Raw genomic sequence first — 16,481 nt, forward strand, 5'->3', positions numbered from 1 at the left:
CCTTCTGGCATCCTGCACAGCTCTTGGTCATCTCTTCGATTTCTCTATCGATTCCCGGCCACCACACAAACGCTCTGGCTAAGTTCTTCATTTTTACCCCACCCAGATGACCCTCATGAAGCTCATTGAGCACTCTATCCGTCAACTTAGGAGGAATTACTACTCTGGATCCACACATCAAGGTTCCTCTGCACACTGACAGCTGTTCTCTTCTCGGCGAGAATGCTGGCAGCAGTGGTTTGCCATGTGCTGGCCATCCCTTCACCGTTAAATCATAGACCCGTGATAGTGTCGGGTCATTCCGTGTTTCCTTTTCTATGTTTGCATTCATCACAGGGAGGCATTCGACTATGGTCGAGTGGAATAACTCCATTGGATCCACTGCAAGGTCTTCTTCTTCCACCGTCGGCAACGGTAGGCGTGACAATCCATCAGCATTCCCATGCTGTTTAGTTCCTTTGTACTCGATGTCATATTGGTGTGCCCCTAGGAAAAGGGACCACCTCTGCAGCCGTTGCGCTGTCATTATCGGTACGCCCTTCTGAGGGTTGAAAATGGAGACAAGAGGTTGATGATCGCTTAGTAAAGTAAATTTTTGACCGTGCAGGTAGTGATTGAACTTCTTCACCCCCCACACTAGGCTGAGGGCCTCTCTGTCAATCTGGGCGTAGTTACGCTCGGCAGAAGTTAACGAGTGTGACGCAAAAGCTATCGGCCTCTCTAAACCATCAAGGAATTTATGTGACAGTACCGCCCCAATGCCGTAGGGAGACGCATCACACGCCAGTCTGATCAGCAGTGCTGGGTTGTAGTGAGCCAATACTTCTCTTGAAGTGATTAAGTCCTTACTCTTCTGAAAGGCCTCTTGCAGTCATTGCTCCATTTCCATGCTACTCCCGTTCGCAGCAGGGCGTTCAGTGGGTGCAGAATTGTCGACAAATTCGGCAAAAACTTATGGTAGTAATTCACCAATCCGAGGAATGACCTCAGTTGCGACACATTTTCAGGCGCTGGGGCCTTAACAACCGCTTCAATTTTGTCAGGGGACTTATGTAACCCCTCTTCATCAATCACGTGGCCACAATACGATATCTGTTTCTTAAAAAACTCGCACTTGGGGCAGTTGGCTCGTAGCCCATGTTCCCGTAGTCTAGTGAGCACCTGTTCTAGGTTGTTAAGGTGTTCACTGTCATCTTCACCTGTCACAAGGATGTCGTCCAAGTAACACTGAGTCCCCGGAATCCCTTGCAGGACTTGTTCCATCGCTCTTTGCCATATCGCCGGAGCCGATGCTACTCCGAATACCAATCGATGATACTGGTAAAGACCTTTGTGAGTGTTTATCGTGAGATACTTCCTAGAGGATTCTTCAACCTCCATCTGCAAATATGCTTGTGCTAGGTCAATTTTTGTAAAACGCTTCCCTCCAGACAGTGAGGCGAAGATGTCTTCTATCCTTGGAAGAGGATATTGTACTGTGTGAAGGACTGGGTTCACCGTCACCTTGAAATCCCCACAGATGCGAACCTTCCTTGGCTCCTCAGACTTATTGCTTAACGTTTTCTTCATGACAGGAACGATGGGTGTCTCCCACTCGCTCCAGTCGACCTTAGACAACACGCCTGCCTTCTCCAGATTCTCCAGCTCTGCCTCGACGGCTGGGCGAATTGCATATGGTACCGGTCTTGCTTTGAAAAACTTGGGAATTGCATTCTCTTCTATTTTTATCGAGGCGGCTACGCCTTTAAGCGTGCCCAGTTCTTGTTGAAATACCTCTTTGACGTTAGCTAAGATTGTTGACAATCGTCCAGGAGTGACGTCTTCATCTTTTTTACCGTCCACCGTCATTGCATGAATGGAGCGCCAATCTAAGTTTATCTTCCTGATCCATTCACGTCCCAATAACGGTGGTCCACCATTTGGCAGTATGTAGAGATACAATTTCCGTATTTTCTTGCCGTTGTATTCGACAGGCACCCTTATTTTCCCTCTGGGGTATACTTTTTGCCCCGTATACGTCGTCAAGACGATGGATGTCTCCCTCAAGGTTATGTGTGAGAATTGCCGCTCGTAGTCTCGTCGATTCATGACGGTTAGCGCTGATCCTGTATCCAATTCCATTTTAACTTGTGACCCTGCTATCGTGAGGGTGACCCAAATGGCTCGGTGATCCTCTTTTGCGATTACATTGTGAAGTTTGAGACAGCTTAGACTCTTGTTCCCGGATTCACTATCGCTCATCTGGTCTTCAGAACTACTGTCCGTCATCTTTTGTACTTTCTTGTACGGTTCCTTAGTAGCCTTTTTGTTGTCGCTCCTTCTCTGAGAGTAACTTCTTCTGTGTTCCTTCACTCAGGAGTCCACAGACAAATTTGTCCCGTAGGGTATCTGCCAGGCCTGCTCCGAACTGGCAGTGCTTTGATAGCTTGCGTAGTTCCGTAAGGTACTCAGCATTGCTCTCATCTTTATGCTGAGTTCTCCTGTGGAATTTAAATCTTTCTGCTATCAGCAGCGGTGCAGGGTTTAGGTGTTCCTGTAGGCTAGCAAAAATTTCGTTAAAACTCTTCGCCTTCGGCTTGGCTGGAGTAATCAGGTCCCGCAATAGGCCGTATGTTCTAGCGCCCATTAAGTTTAGCAATACCGATGCCTTTTTCTCATTGGCTATTTTGTTTGCCTCGCAATATACCTCGACTCTTTCCACATACGTGGTCCAGTCCTCTATTGTATTATCAAAGGCAGTGATACAGCCAGTCTTCGGCATCTTGAAAATCTAAAATGTCGCCTCCCGCGCTTTGCCTTCTTCCCCGATTTAACAAAATGGCACCTCCCGCGCTTTGCCTTCTTCCCCGCTGTTGCTAGCGCTGCTTTCCGCGGTTTCCGTTGTAAGCTGCAGCTCCTCGCGGTTTCCTGCGCGTTTAATATTTCTTTTTTTATTATTTTCCCGTCGTGGAACAACCCTGTGGGACTCTTGCCTCCCTCTTCTCGGGTCTATACGCAGCCCGGCTTCGTAGCACCGGCCGCGCCCTGTGTGCTCCACCCTCTCTCTCTCCTCTTCCCAACAACACTGCTCGGCCCCGTTGCAAGCCACCCGCTCGAGTTCGCGACCGCCGCAGCCCAGGAAGGATCAATGTACTACCTGCCACTAGCCCGATTAGCTGAAGCACCGTCGACAGGAACCAGGCCCCGCTTTCGACAGCTTCTCCAGCAATCTTCAACTCTGCTGACTCAGGGGCGGATGCCCACGGTCGACGCCCGTTTCTACTGCTTCTTTCTTCCTTCTGGCCTCGACCTCTGCTCACTTCGCTTCAGGAATGGATCCCAGGAGGTGGTGCAGACTGTAGGTAAGTTCGTATCTGCTCGTCGCCAGTATTATGTCCATGGATGATTGAGACACGGACAGCAGGGGTTGAACAAAACAAGTCAATCGGGAAACTGAAACTACAGAGGCTTACTAGCGCCTTTTATACAGGGGTGGTCACTGCCGGTACTGCAGCCTGAGACCAGTTATTCTCTTAAAGGTACATACACAACACTTCTACCTCCATTTGCAAGTACGCCTGGGCTAGATCAATTTTTGTGAAGCGTTTACCACCAGATAGCGAGGCAAAAATATCCTCAATTCGTGGAAGTGGATATTGCACCGTGTGAAGGACTGGGTTCACTGTCACCTTAAAATCCCCACAGATGCGGATCTTCTTTGGTTCCCCAGGTGTATTACTCAACGGCCTCTTCATTACAGGAACGATGGGTGTAGCCCACTCGCTCCAGTCCACTTTGGACAGTACTCCTGAACGTTCCAACCCTTCCAGCTCTGCTTCAACTGCTGGTCTGATCGCATAAGGCACTGGTCTGGCCTTCAGAAACTTTGGACTTGCATTATCCTCTATTTTAATTGTTGCTGTTATTCCTTTTAGTGTTCCTAGTCCCTCCTGGAACACTTCTTTTGCGTCAGTTAGCATTTTTGACAGTCGCTCAGGTGTGACGTCGTCATCCTTTTTGGCCTCCACCTTCAGTGCCCGTATGGAATGCCAATCTAAATGTATCTTCCGGATCCATTCACGTCCTAGCAGTGGTGGTCCTCCATTTGGCAATACATATATATCCATTTTATGTATTTCCTGACCTTTATATGTCACTTTCACCCTTATTTTTCCTTTGGGGTAGACTTTTTGCCCCGTATACGTCTTCAAGACAATCTCTGTAGCTTTCAAGGGTATGTGTGAAAATAGCCGCTTGTAGTCTCTTTGATTTATGACTGTTAGAGCTGACCCTGTGTCCAATTCCATTTCCACTTGGACTCCATCTATCTTGAGTGTAACCCAGATAGTCTGGTGATCCTCCATTTCGGTTACGTTATGTAGTTTCAGACAACCCAGCTCCTTGCTTCCGGAGTCTGTGTCACTTTTCTGTTCGTCTGAACCACTGTCCATCATCTGGTGTACCTTTTTGTACTTCTCCTGTGGAGATTTCTTACTGTTGGTTTTCTTCCCAGACCTGCAGACTCTTGCTATGTGTCCTGCTTTCTCACACTGTCTGCACACTTGGTCCTTGAACCAACAATCTTTCTGGTCATGTGTTGTTCTGCCGCAGCGATAGCACTTCCCTGTTCCATAGGTCATTTCGTTGGTGCCATATTCTTGCGGTCTCCGTTGTATCTCTGCAGCGCCCCTTGCGGCTGCTTCGTGTGATACTGCCATACTGAAAGCTTTGTCCAGCGTAAGGTCCTTTTCTGATAGAAGCCGTTTCTGGGTTCCTTCACTTTGTAGCCCACACACAAACTTGTCCCTTAACGTGTCTGCTAGTCCCGCTCCAAACTGGCAGTATTTTGATAGCTTGCGCAGTTCCGTTAGGTACTCAGCATTGCTTTCGTCTTTTTGTTGGTTCCTTTTATGGAACTTAAATCGTTCTGCTATCAGCAGCGGTGTGGGGTTTAAGTGGTCCTGTCGGATTTCTACTATGCTTTCAAAATTCTTGTTTACCGGCTTCTCTGGGGTTATTAGATTTCACAGTAACCCATAAGTTTTTGCACCCATGGAATTTAACAGAACCAGTGCTTTATTAGCATCTGGCACTTCATTCGCCCTGCAGTACACCTCAATACGTTCCACATATGTCGCCCAATCTTCGACTTCATTGTCGAACATAGAGATACTGCCACTCTTCGGCATCCTTGGTTGTGCGTTAACTATCACCAATGGCGCCTCCCGCGCTTCCCCTTCTTCTCCGCTGGCACAAAATGGCGTCTCCCGCGCTTTCCTTCCTTCCTGCGCTCGCCCGTCTTCTCCGCTGCGGCTTTGCAAAATGGCGTCTCCCGCGTTCTTCCCTCTTCTCCGCAGCTCAATGGCGCCTCCCGCGCTCTCCCTGCTTCTCCGCGGCTCAATGGCGTCTCCCGCGCTCTCCCTGCTTCTTCGCGGCTCAATGGCATCTCCCCTTGCTTCGCCCCGCGGACCCTGATCAGCCTGTGATCCCTGGCTGTGCTCTGCGCGTTCTTCTCTTGATATTTGTCGATGCTGCTCAGTCTAGAACCCGACTGTTTCTTATCCTCTCTCTCTCCGGTTTTGCAGTATTTTTCCTCGACGCCGCTCGGTGATCAACCCCCGGCTGCGCCCTGCTCTCTTCACCCTTTTTCTTACCCCGTCGATGCTGCCCGGCTCTCTCTCTCTGCCATCGGTCGGCTCCAGCCGCCGCTGCTCGGGAAGGGTCTGCTCTGGACCTGTCGTCGGTCTCTTACTGCTCGTTGTGGCTGGGGAACCAAGCCTGGCTCTCTACAGCCTCCCCAGTGAAGTTGGATCTCTGCCTGACTGCTGGGCGGTTGCTCGCGGTCGACGCCCATGTTCCTGGACTCGACTATTTTTGTTGTTTTTTTTTGTTTAATGTTGCAGGTAGATTCGCATCAACACTTGTCGCCACTGTTAGATCCGTGGTTCAGTGGATAAATAATTACACGGATGCTGCACATAAACAAACAACAGGTCTTTACTGGAGGAGGGTCATCTCTAGACTGGAATACAGAGGCATGCGCACAGCTTATATACCGGTGTGGTTACTGCCGGTACTACAGTATACAGGAGCTGTAAAAAGTAGTTCTGACTTAAAGCATATACACTACACTGGCTACCATTGATCCCTCAATCAACATCACTGTAACAGATTACCTGGTCATTTATCTCACTGCTATTTGTTGGACCTTGCCATGTGAAAATTGGCTCTACATTTCTCTACTTTACAACAGTGACTGCACTTCAAAAAGTAATTAATTGACTGTGAATGGGTTTGGGACATCCTGAGGTCATGAAAGACGCTATGTAAATGCAAGTTTGTTCTTCATTAGACAGGATGTAGAACACAGTATGCTTCCATTGTTGATGATGTTACATAAGACTAGACTTAAAATAAGAAAGAAAGGGCTAGATTTTCAGTTGCTTGCGCCAGCAGTTAGCACCTTAAGAGAAGTGATTTTCGGGCGCTATGCGTGTAGCGCTCGGGCGCAGCGCAGTTTGCGCCCCGCCCCAAATTATGTTGACCGTTAGCGCCGGCGCAAAGTTTAGCGGCCGCCCAGATGCGCGCGCAGAAAATGACGTCACATCCTCGTGCAACGCCCTTTGGCCGCCCCGAATCCAAACTTCAGTCGGACCGCCCCATTGTGCGGCTGGCGTCCAGAGCGTTTGTAAAATGGAACGCAACACACCCTGGGGAGCGCAAATTAAAGGGCACTCCTCCTGCACTATAAAAGGCAGTCTGCATGTGTTGTGTGGAAGGATCCAGTGTGTTGTTGTGAACGGTGTATTTATGTTTGCGGCCACCACCACCACCACCTGCTCCTCCTCCTCCTCCTCCTCCTCCTCCTCCTCTTCCTCTTCCTCCTCCTCCTCCTGTTTTGTCCCCCAGACTCTGCCTTTGAAAAAAACACATGCACCCTTCCCCTTTAAGAGCTCACTGGCACCAGAGTGTCTGCCGTGCGCTGCGCCCGAGCTTGGGCGCTGCGCTCTGCACCGCCGGCTTAGCGCCTAAAGATAGTAGTGGAACGCCTCTTTTAGTGCTCCACCAACCTCTTAGGGTGAAGCCACTGAACTTCCGGCAATGGGGCGCTACTTTGGGGCGGGCGCTAACTTCGGGCGGGCGCTAAGGTTAGCGCCCCAAAACTGTCTATACTGAAAATCTAGCCCAAAGTCTCTAGACTTGCACATGAATAGTTTAAATGTACAGAGAATAAAGAGTATATTATTAGACTGTTCAAATGACATAAACCACAAAAGCAAAGGTCAAGCAAATCATTATGTCATCTGAACAGCAAGAGTGCATTACCATCTTCAACTAATTATTTGTTTTTGCTCGTGGCAGCTTCCATCAAGAATGCAGGCCCATTCCAAAGCCCCACCCAAACACTGCCTGGAGAGAGAGAACACTTAACACACAATGCCCATCCCAGATACTTCATTCCCAGAGCTAATTACCTTCTGAGTTTCTAGTTATATTCATAATAATTTAGATTCATTAAAAGCCGCTTATAAGATCTTCACATTTTTCTTGGACTAATAACATTTCATTTAAAACTGCTCAGGATTTTTTTCTCTTTAGTCTCACACCTACTTAAATTCCTTTCTTCTTATTCTGTGTCCTGACATCCAATACTTTGTGTATCAATCTTTTAGGTTTCAGTAGAAGAGATGTGATCTGGAGTTTCCACTCGGTTGCGCAGAATTTTAAGTACAAATTATGTTCAACGCAACTTGAGTTTCCGTAATCTTTTGCGCTAGTTTAAAAAACATCGGACTAGAAACTTGCCCCGTGCACAAAACTGGGCACGCCCTCAGATTAAATGAATCACCATTTCGAGTTTCTGCCAATTGCGCCCGTTTACAGGCCTTTGAGGAGGCTCTAAAAAATTAAAATGGTTCTTTTGGGCGCAAGGACCCAATTACGTTTTTAAAGTTTTAGAATTTTTTTTTCATTTACTAAGAAACTGACTGCTGTATCCCAATATAACTAGCAAATGGTTCAGCGGGCGGGATCGGTGGTGGGTCGGTTGGGAAATTTGATTTTTTTGACAGCAGATCGGGACCTCACTGTCACCCGCCGCAACACACCTTTCCACAATGTTGGGTCTGCCAGCGCTGAGCAGACCTGACAGGCAGCGGCGGATAACCCAATTAAACTCATTATAATGTATTTAACAGGCCCTTAACAGGCTTTTTTAACTTACTTTTAACTTTAACTTCATGGCCACGGGAACCATGCTGTTTGGAGACCCCGTCTGTTAACATGAGGTGGGAGTTCAGTGGCCATTGCTCCAGCTGATTACTTGACAACTTAAATTGTACAGTAAAAGCTCCCACCTGACAGATCATCACTTTCCTTGGCCACAAGTTGTTTCTCAGTCCATTTCCAGCACAGATTCTGCAGGCTTTCCACTTTCCACTCTCCCCTCATGGGAAGAACTCTCTTACCATTGACAGAATGCTTCTGTCCTCTCCACTTCACCTGCCATCTGTAGAGATTTGCATATCTCTGGTAAACAGGATCGAGTGCAAACCAATATGATGGGTATATTGGCCGTGAAATTAGGATCGGGAGCTTGCCGCGCGTGCAAGCCCCCGATGTGCACTCACCCTGCGCGCCGACATCTGAAGCCCAGGCCTGCTTGCATTTCCTGTCACTGGCCCGGTTAAGATGTCGGCGCGATGTGCTTACCTGATCCAGCGGCGTAGTTAGTGCGATGTGCCAGCTGGGATCAGGTGAGCACTGTGCAGCCAATCAGGGGAGGGGAAACTCATTCATGAGTTTGAGAGTAAGAACTATCAAACTCATGAAAAGTATGGGCTGCCAAAACACTACTTAAACTTTAAATAAAATTTAAAAGAACATCCCACTGATTATATTAACTATAAATAAGTTTTTAAAAATGTATTAAACAATTAATCAATTTTTTGAAAAAAATAAATTAAAAAAAAATAGGGTCTAAAACTAAACTTACCTTACTGTAAATTCTTTAAAAATTATAAACCTGTGGAAAAAAAATTTCTAAATTGTACTAAAATCCCACTTACCTGTAAAACTAAGTACTTACATCTGGTTTTTCCACGCGTAAAAACCGGAGGCCTTTACACTCGGGCAACTCTGAAAAAAAAAAGGAATTTCACTGCGCACACGCTGCCTGTGCAGTCGCACGCGTTCTGCCTCTTAACCCCTTGGGTCAGAGGACAGGAAATGCCGGTTTTCAGCGCATGCGCTGTGCATGCTGAAAACCGGCAATTCCTCCGGTCACATGCGTGAGTACCCCGTCCGTACTCACGCGTTGTGACAGGAATTACTGGGCCATTGTGTTTAATCAGAGTTTAGGATGGAATAGAACACACTAGTAATACAGCAAAAAATATGACCGTGACAAGTAGCTGATACCGGACCCAATTGGACAGACGGCTGGCGTGTGTGAACAGTTCTCTGGCTTAACAACAGAAAAAGCTGGAAAAACTCAGCAGGTCAGGCAACATCCGTGGAGAGAAATTTGAGTTGACGTTTCGGGTTGGACCCTTCTTCAAAACTGGAAAGAAAAGAAACTAGATCGAAGGCAGGGCTGCGATCGGACAAAAGAATAAAAGAAACAAAAGAAGTAAAAGAGATTAGAAGCTAGACGAGATGGTAATAGGCTGGGATTAGGTGTAGAGTGTACTGGCAGGGCAAAAGATAGCTGCCAGGTGTGAGAGAGAAACAAAAGGAAAGGGGGGGGGGGGGAAAGGAGTGGAACAAATACAAGAGAAAATGAAATGGGGGCCCAGCTTATGATCTGAAATTGTTGAACTCGATATTGAGTCCGGAAGGCTGCAGACTGCCTAATCGGAAGATGAGGTGCTGTTCCTCGAGTTTACGTTGAGCTTCCGTGGAACAATACAAGAGGCCAAGGATGGTGAAGTCCGAGTGGGAATGGAGCGGTGAATTAAAATGACAGGCGACCAGTTCTCTGGCTTGCTGCCTCTGTTCCTCTTGTCTCGAATCTCTGAGTTGGTGAGCATGGGATCACTCTCAAAAGAGTATTCTACCAGCCCAACTTTTGTTTAGCTCTTCCCTCCTCCGTCTGTGTGGGCAAGCCCTCAGGGTGTTATTTTTATTCTCTTTTTAGGGGTGGGCCTGAGGCCAAATTATTGACAAGACCATTTAACCTATAGAGGTTCCCGATAAAACTCAGTACCCAATGGGGCATCGAGTTCTTTGTCTCAATTCTTGGATGAAAGCCCTCTCTCAAAGGGGTCTCGTGATCTCAGCCAATTTATCTTTCTTGTTTTTACATTTTGAAGGTTTCTCCATTAGAGTTGGTCCTATCTCTCTTTGTCCCCACCCTCCCTGGCACAATTGGTACTAGGTCTCGCCTTGTACCTTTTCAATCATGAGGCCCAAGCCAGAGCTGTCCCACTTCAGCCGATCATTATCTCACTTTCACCTAGCAAACTGCTCCATCCTGAACTCCCCAAAATTCCTTTTATTCTATGTCTTTCTATACGAATTAACTTTTAATTATCTTCACAAGCAGTTCTATTCAGCTATCCTACCTTAGTATTATAATATGGCAATTAGTAATAATGGAAGAAACATAGGTTGGGCCTTCATTGGCCAAATTAAAGATACATTAACAAAGTTGAAATCCTAACTTGAAAACAGCAGATAGCTTGGAAACAAGATTATATATGACCGTCACATTGCAGAATGCTATAACATTCGCAGAGAACCAAAACACAAGCAGATTCTAAGCATCTATCTAATTATTCTAATACTAGTCTGAAGAGACTTTTTGTCTCCAGTCCTAATACCATCTTGTAAACATAGCATTATTCGCGTTACAGTTACATTTGCATAACCATATATATTTTTAGGCACCCCTAGTTTCTAACACATCTATTCCATCAACATGGATGCCCTTTATACTGTCTTACCTTGGTCCTCAGAATCCGACCATGATCAGCCCCAACACCAGCAGCACCAACAATAACACCAACCTTGTCCGCAATCACCTGATGCTACACAGAACATAGGGCATCAGCACCTGAGCACATTGCTGCCCGGGAGGCCAGGGATGGCCTCACCATGGCCAGATTTACTTCAGTTGATGCTGTACACCCTGGCTGCCACATGATGCACCAGGTTGGCACCAACCCACACCAACACCATAAAGCATCCCTACAATGTCCAAGCCATTCCTTTCACACTCACTGACGTAATAAAACTCACTACGCACTTGGTTTGAGTATAAAGCAAGGCTTTAATCAACTTGTTTCAAAACATGGAGGTCTAGTTGTACTTCACTAGTTCCTGTCTTACAAAATGTCCCTGGGCAAGCTGGGCCCACGCCCGAGTATTTATACTCCTTGGACGGCGCCACCAGCTGGCTGTCCAGTGTTATTTCATGAGTAGTTTCTTCATGATGATGAGATTTATAACACTCACCACCATTGTGGGGGATACAGTTATGACTTACCATTCATTGCAACTCACTAAGCCACTTCCAAAGGTGCACACAAATCTGTCCAAGAATGCAAAGTGTTGAAAATAAAGTTTTCAATGTTTAACAGCACATTAACAGAAACTTTACCCTTGTGTGTTGTTAGTTGGTATGATTGCACTAGGATGAGGGTGAGTGTGAGGGGTGGCTAGTGAGATGGGGATGTGATAATGTAGATAGAAAGAGGGGTGGGTGGAGGTGCAAGGTAAGTTGGTATGAGTAAGGGTGTGCAGGAGTAGGGTAGGGAAGGCAGAGTGATGGGGATGTGATGAGAGGCATCGCAGGATGAAGGTGAGTGTGACTTTGTACTAACATTTCGTGATCTAATGAGATCATTGAAAGGTTTGCCCCACTGCATCCAGGCCCTCCTGATGACATCCCTGCTTGTGCCCTCCTGTGCAATGTGCAACCAAGCTGTGTTGGTCCCCTGGGGAGGTCTCTTCCGCCCATCAAAAGGGAAGAGGACCTCCCTGCATGCTCTGACTCCCTCCATAAGCATATGGAGGGAGTCATGGGAGAGCCTGGGTGCAGCCCTGCACCTCTGTGCAGTTATTGTCAGTGTCAGAGGCGATCTTATTGAAACATATAAGATTGTGAAGGGGTTGGATCGGGTGGATGCGGGGAAGATGTTCCCGATGATGGGTGAAACTAGAACTAGGGGGCATAGTCTTAGAATAAGGGGCTGCTCTTTCAAAACTGAGATGAGGAGGAACTACTTCACTCAGAGGGTGGTAGGTCCATGGAATATGCTGCCCCAAAAAGCTGTAGAAGCTACATCATTACATAAATTTAAAACAGAAATAGACAGTTTCCTAGAAGTAAAGGGAATTAAAGGTTACGGGGAGCGGGCAGGAAATTGGACATGAGTCTAGGTTCGGATCGGTCATGGCCCTGTGGGTAGCGGAGCGGGCCCAGGGGCCGTGTAGCCTGATCCTGCTCCTATTTCGTGTGTCTAATTCTGTTAGATTCAGGAGATGGTTCTGGGATAGTGGATTGGCGGTTAGGATCAGATCAGCCATGATCTTATTGAATGGCGGAGCAGGCTCGAGGGGCCGATTGGCCTACTCCTGCTCCTATTTCTTATGTTCTTATGTTCTTATGTTCTTATGTTTGCAGCACTTCAATACTGTAGAACACTGACAGCACAAATGTTAAAAGAAAGTTGGCCATGGTCCCTTTAAGGAAACCACTGGACCCACTTCCTCTAATTGGACCGGGAAATGCGCTGGGCGGGCTTAACAGCCCTATCAACGTAAAATCATTTTCCAGAGCGGGATGGAGCCAGCAGCGGGGTCGAGACCCGCCACCAACGTTGCCCACACCGGACCAGCCGAGGTAAGGAAAATCTCGGCTGCAGTGTCTCAACCAGGAAGTATAAATCAGGAAGTATAATTAGATTTAATTCATTGTAAAATCATGTACAGAAAGCGAAATAAAGAGCGGAAAAGAAAGATGGGATTCAGAGAGATAAAAGAGACAAAAAGAAAAAGTAAAAAAAAAATATTTTAATTTCTATTTAAAAAAAAATCTCCAACATTAATTAATTTCTGAAGGAATGGGACTCCATACTTGTAAAATTAAATTTTCGGGGCCAAATAGGCTGTTTGGCAGTAATTATGACTTATCATGCTGTTAAAAATTAATTTACACCTGAATGCACCAGCCCTTACTTTTTCCTGGTGTGTTTAGTGGGTCACTAGTGGGTAAGTACAGCAACTTCACGCCCTTACATGGCTTTCAATGACGAGTCTCTCGGCGATATACTGTTATAGCGCAGCCTGTGGAGGAGCAGGGTAACTCAGACAGCAACTTCTGGATTTCCGCGTTTAACTGCGCATGTGTGGCTCCGGAAGTTGCTGTCCGATTTACTCCATAATAACGGTGAGCGCTGTTGGCCTCGCCATTATTCTCAACGCAAAATCCGGGCCATTTTTGTTGCTGTTAGCCTGAATTTTAGCATTGCAAGATTTTTTATTTCTAATGCTGTTTCTTACACCAGTCTTGCTTCCAGTTGCTATTTCACTTGCAGCAGACAAAGCAAGCAGGATAGAAATCCCTTTGGAGTGGGATTTCCAATGGCAGTCCTAAATTTAGAGGAGAAAGGGAAGTTCTTGAGGGGACTGAAAGGCTCATATGATGTATGCACCTATCCTTATCTCAGGACCTTTATTTAGTTTTTTTGATTTGTTCCTGGGATGTGGGTGTCGCTGACAAGGCCAGCATTTATTGCCCATCCCTAATTGCCCTTGAGAAGGTGGTGGTGAGCCGACTTCTTGAACCGCTACAGTCCTTGTGGTGAAGAGCTGTTAGGGAGGGAGTTCCAGGATTTTGACCCAGCAATGATGAAGGAATGGCGATATATTTCCAAGTCAGGATGGTGTGTAACTTGGAGGGGAACTTGGAGGTGATGGTGTTCCCATTTACTGTCCCAGATGGGCACATCAGATGAGTCCAGTCTTTGGCATCTTTGCTTCATGAAAGAGGCTCCCTCATACCTATGCCGTACCCTGGAAACTGAGCTCTAGAGGACTTGTATTACAGGGTTGGCTTTCTCCATATGTGTAAAGGTCATTACTGTATTGTACTTTTATGCCACCAGATCCTTTCAAATCATATGTTCACAAAATAATTATGGATGAGGGATTCCATTTGGCCCATCTTCATCCATTCACCTAGAGTTATCCTATCATTGCCTCATTATGGCATCCAAGTCTGGAATCTTTACCTTAGAGTTGGGTTGTGTGTGTGCGGGCCGCGTAACGGGTCGGGAACCCGAAGATGTGAGCAGTGCGTTCTGCAGTGTGAGTTTTACTTAATGGGCCCAATTAAACCAGTCATGCGTGTTTCCTGGCCGAATTAAATGGAGCGGGATATTTAAAGCAGTCTTGCACACATCTCATTTGAAGGTTGATGTAGGAGTGAATAAGTTGGTATCCGGAGGTCTGAGTAGTGTGATGAAACTGATAAAACTGTGGGTCATGGAGACAAGGCAGAGAGCTGTGCCAAGATTCAATAATGCCTCCCTCGAAGTTTTGGTGCAGGCAGTAAGAGCATGCAGGGAGGTCCTCTTCCCTGGTGACCGACGCAAAAGATCACCCAAAGGGCATGGTTGGAGATCGCACCTGAAAATCTGCACTCAATCTGCGCCTTGCTCCTCTTGCAGCTCCAATCCTCGCTGCTGTGCTATGTTGTGCAGTGTGCAGCAAACGATGATGATTCTGGAGACCCTGGCTGGTGTGTACTGAAGGGCTCCTCCAGATCTGTTAAGGCAACTGAAATGCATCTTCAGCATGCCGATTACTTGCTCTATGACACATCTGGTGGACATGTGGCTGTCACTATAATATTTTCGGCCTCAGTACTTGGTGTCCTCAAGGGTGTCATGAGCCACGTCTTCACTGGATAGCCCATGTCTCCAAGCAGCCAGCCGGTAAGTCTGTTTGGAGAGGGGAAGAGCTAAGGGAGGGTGGACTGGTGCAGCACAAAAGAGTCATGACAGCTGTCAGGAAATCTAGTGCACACATGCATGATGATCTTTTTATGGTTGCAGATGAGCTACACATTGAGGGAATGGAAGCCCTTGTGGTTCACAAACACTCCTGGTGATGTCGGGGTTCCTTGATGCCCATATGTGTGTAGTCGATGATGCCCTGCACCTGAGGGAAGCCAGCCAGAGATGCAAAGCTGTGTGCTCACTCAGTAACACTGGCTTCATCAGTGGCAAAGTTGACATAATTGGCTGACTTGTCAAACATGGCATCGGTCACCTGGGTGATGCATCTGTGGGCGGCTGATTGCGAGATCCTGCAAATGTCTGCTGCAGACCCCTGGAAGGAGCCTGAGGCGAAGAAGTTGAGGGCAGTGGTGACTTTGACAGCCACTGGTAAGGCATGTCCACCAGGACCTCTGGGCAGCAGGTCTTGTTCCAGCAAGCTGCAAATGTCTGCGACGGCCTGGCACGATAACCTGAGCCTCCAGAAGCACTGCTGCTCAGTCATGTCCAGGAAGCTCATCCTCTGCCTGTATACCCTGTGTTGGGGATATTGCTGCTGGCGCGGTGCAGTCCTGTGTTGACCTCCTCTTTCCTGTGGAGCATCAGGTCGTTGAGGAGAAGGCTGATGTTCTGGTTGTTGCTACTGCTGGTGTGGCAGATGTTGGTGCTGGGGCTCATCTTGGTCTGATTCTGAGGTCCAAGGTCAGAGAGCATAAGCGGCACCCATGCTGATCTAATAGATGGCAGGTAAAGTGGAGATCAGAGGCCCAATCTCTCAATGCTGTGATAATGACTAGCAATGTGGTGGGAGTAGCTTCCAAGGTTGCAGAAATGACCTATAAACTCCTGACAGCTAAATCTCTGCACAAAATCAAGTAAGCAAGAGCCTTTCCATTAGCCAAGTAAGCAGGTGTAATGTGGGAGCATTTATGTGTTTTTCCCAGCTGTCAATTAATGGGCTCGCACAATGGCCACTGAGCTTCCGCCTCCCCTTCACAGGCGAGGTTCCCTTGGTGTGTGAATCCTGTGCTCCAGCAGTTAAAGCAAAACCTGCTGTTAAAAAGCCTCAAAAGGGTCTCTCAACAAGCAGTTAAGTACTTTAATGAGGTCGGCCACCTCTGCCGAGCAGGCCCGTGGCGTGCTGGGAATCGCACCCAAGTTAAATGTGGAAGTCGGCGGGATAACGGCGGGTTCATGACGCGCTGGCAATTTTGGCGATTTTTACTGCTCACCCACCCCCAAACCCGCATGCTCGGGACTGGGAATATTCAATTGTTTCTTAAATTATTTCAGGATTTTTGCTTCCACTACTCTACCTGGAAGTTTGCTCCACATTGTTGATCACTCTTTATGTGAAAAGGAATTTCCAAATAATAGTCCTACAAATACCTTTTACTAGTTTGAACCTGTGTGTAGTGTCTGTGTGTAGATAAAGACACTGAAGACAGGAGTTGGTTCATAGGTATTTACTAAGCAAGTCTAGGGGGGGGGGGGTTC

Source organism: Somniosus microcephalus, chromosome 2 (assembly GCF_052327205.1).
Source record: "Somniosus microcephalus isolate GS21.2 chromosome 2, FLI_Smic_1.0, whole genome shotgun sequence".
Lineage (NCBI taxonomy): Eukaryota > Metazoa > Chordata > Chondrichthyes > Squaliformes > Somniosidae > Somniosus > Somniosus microcephalus.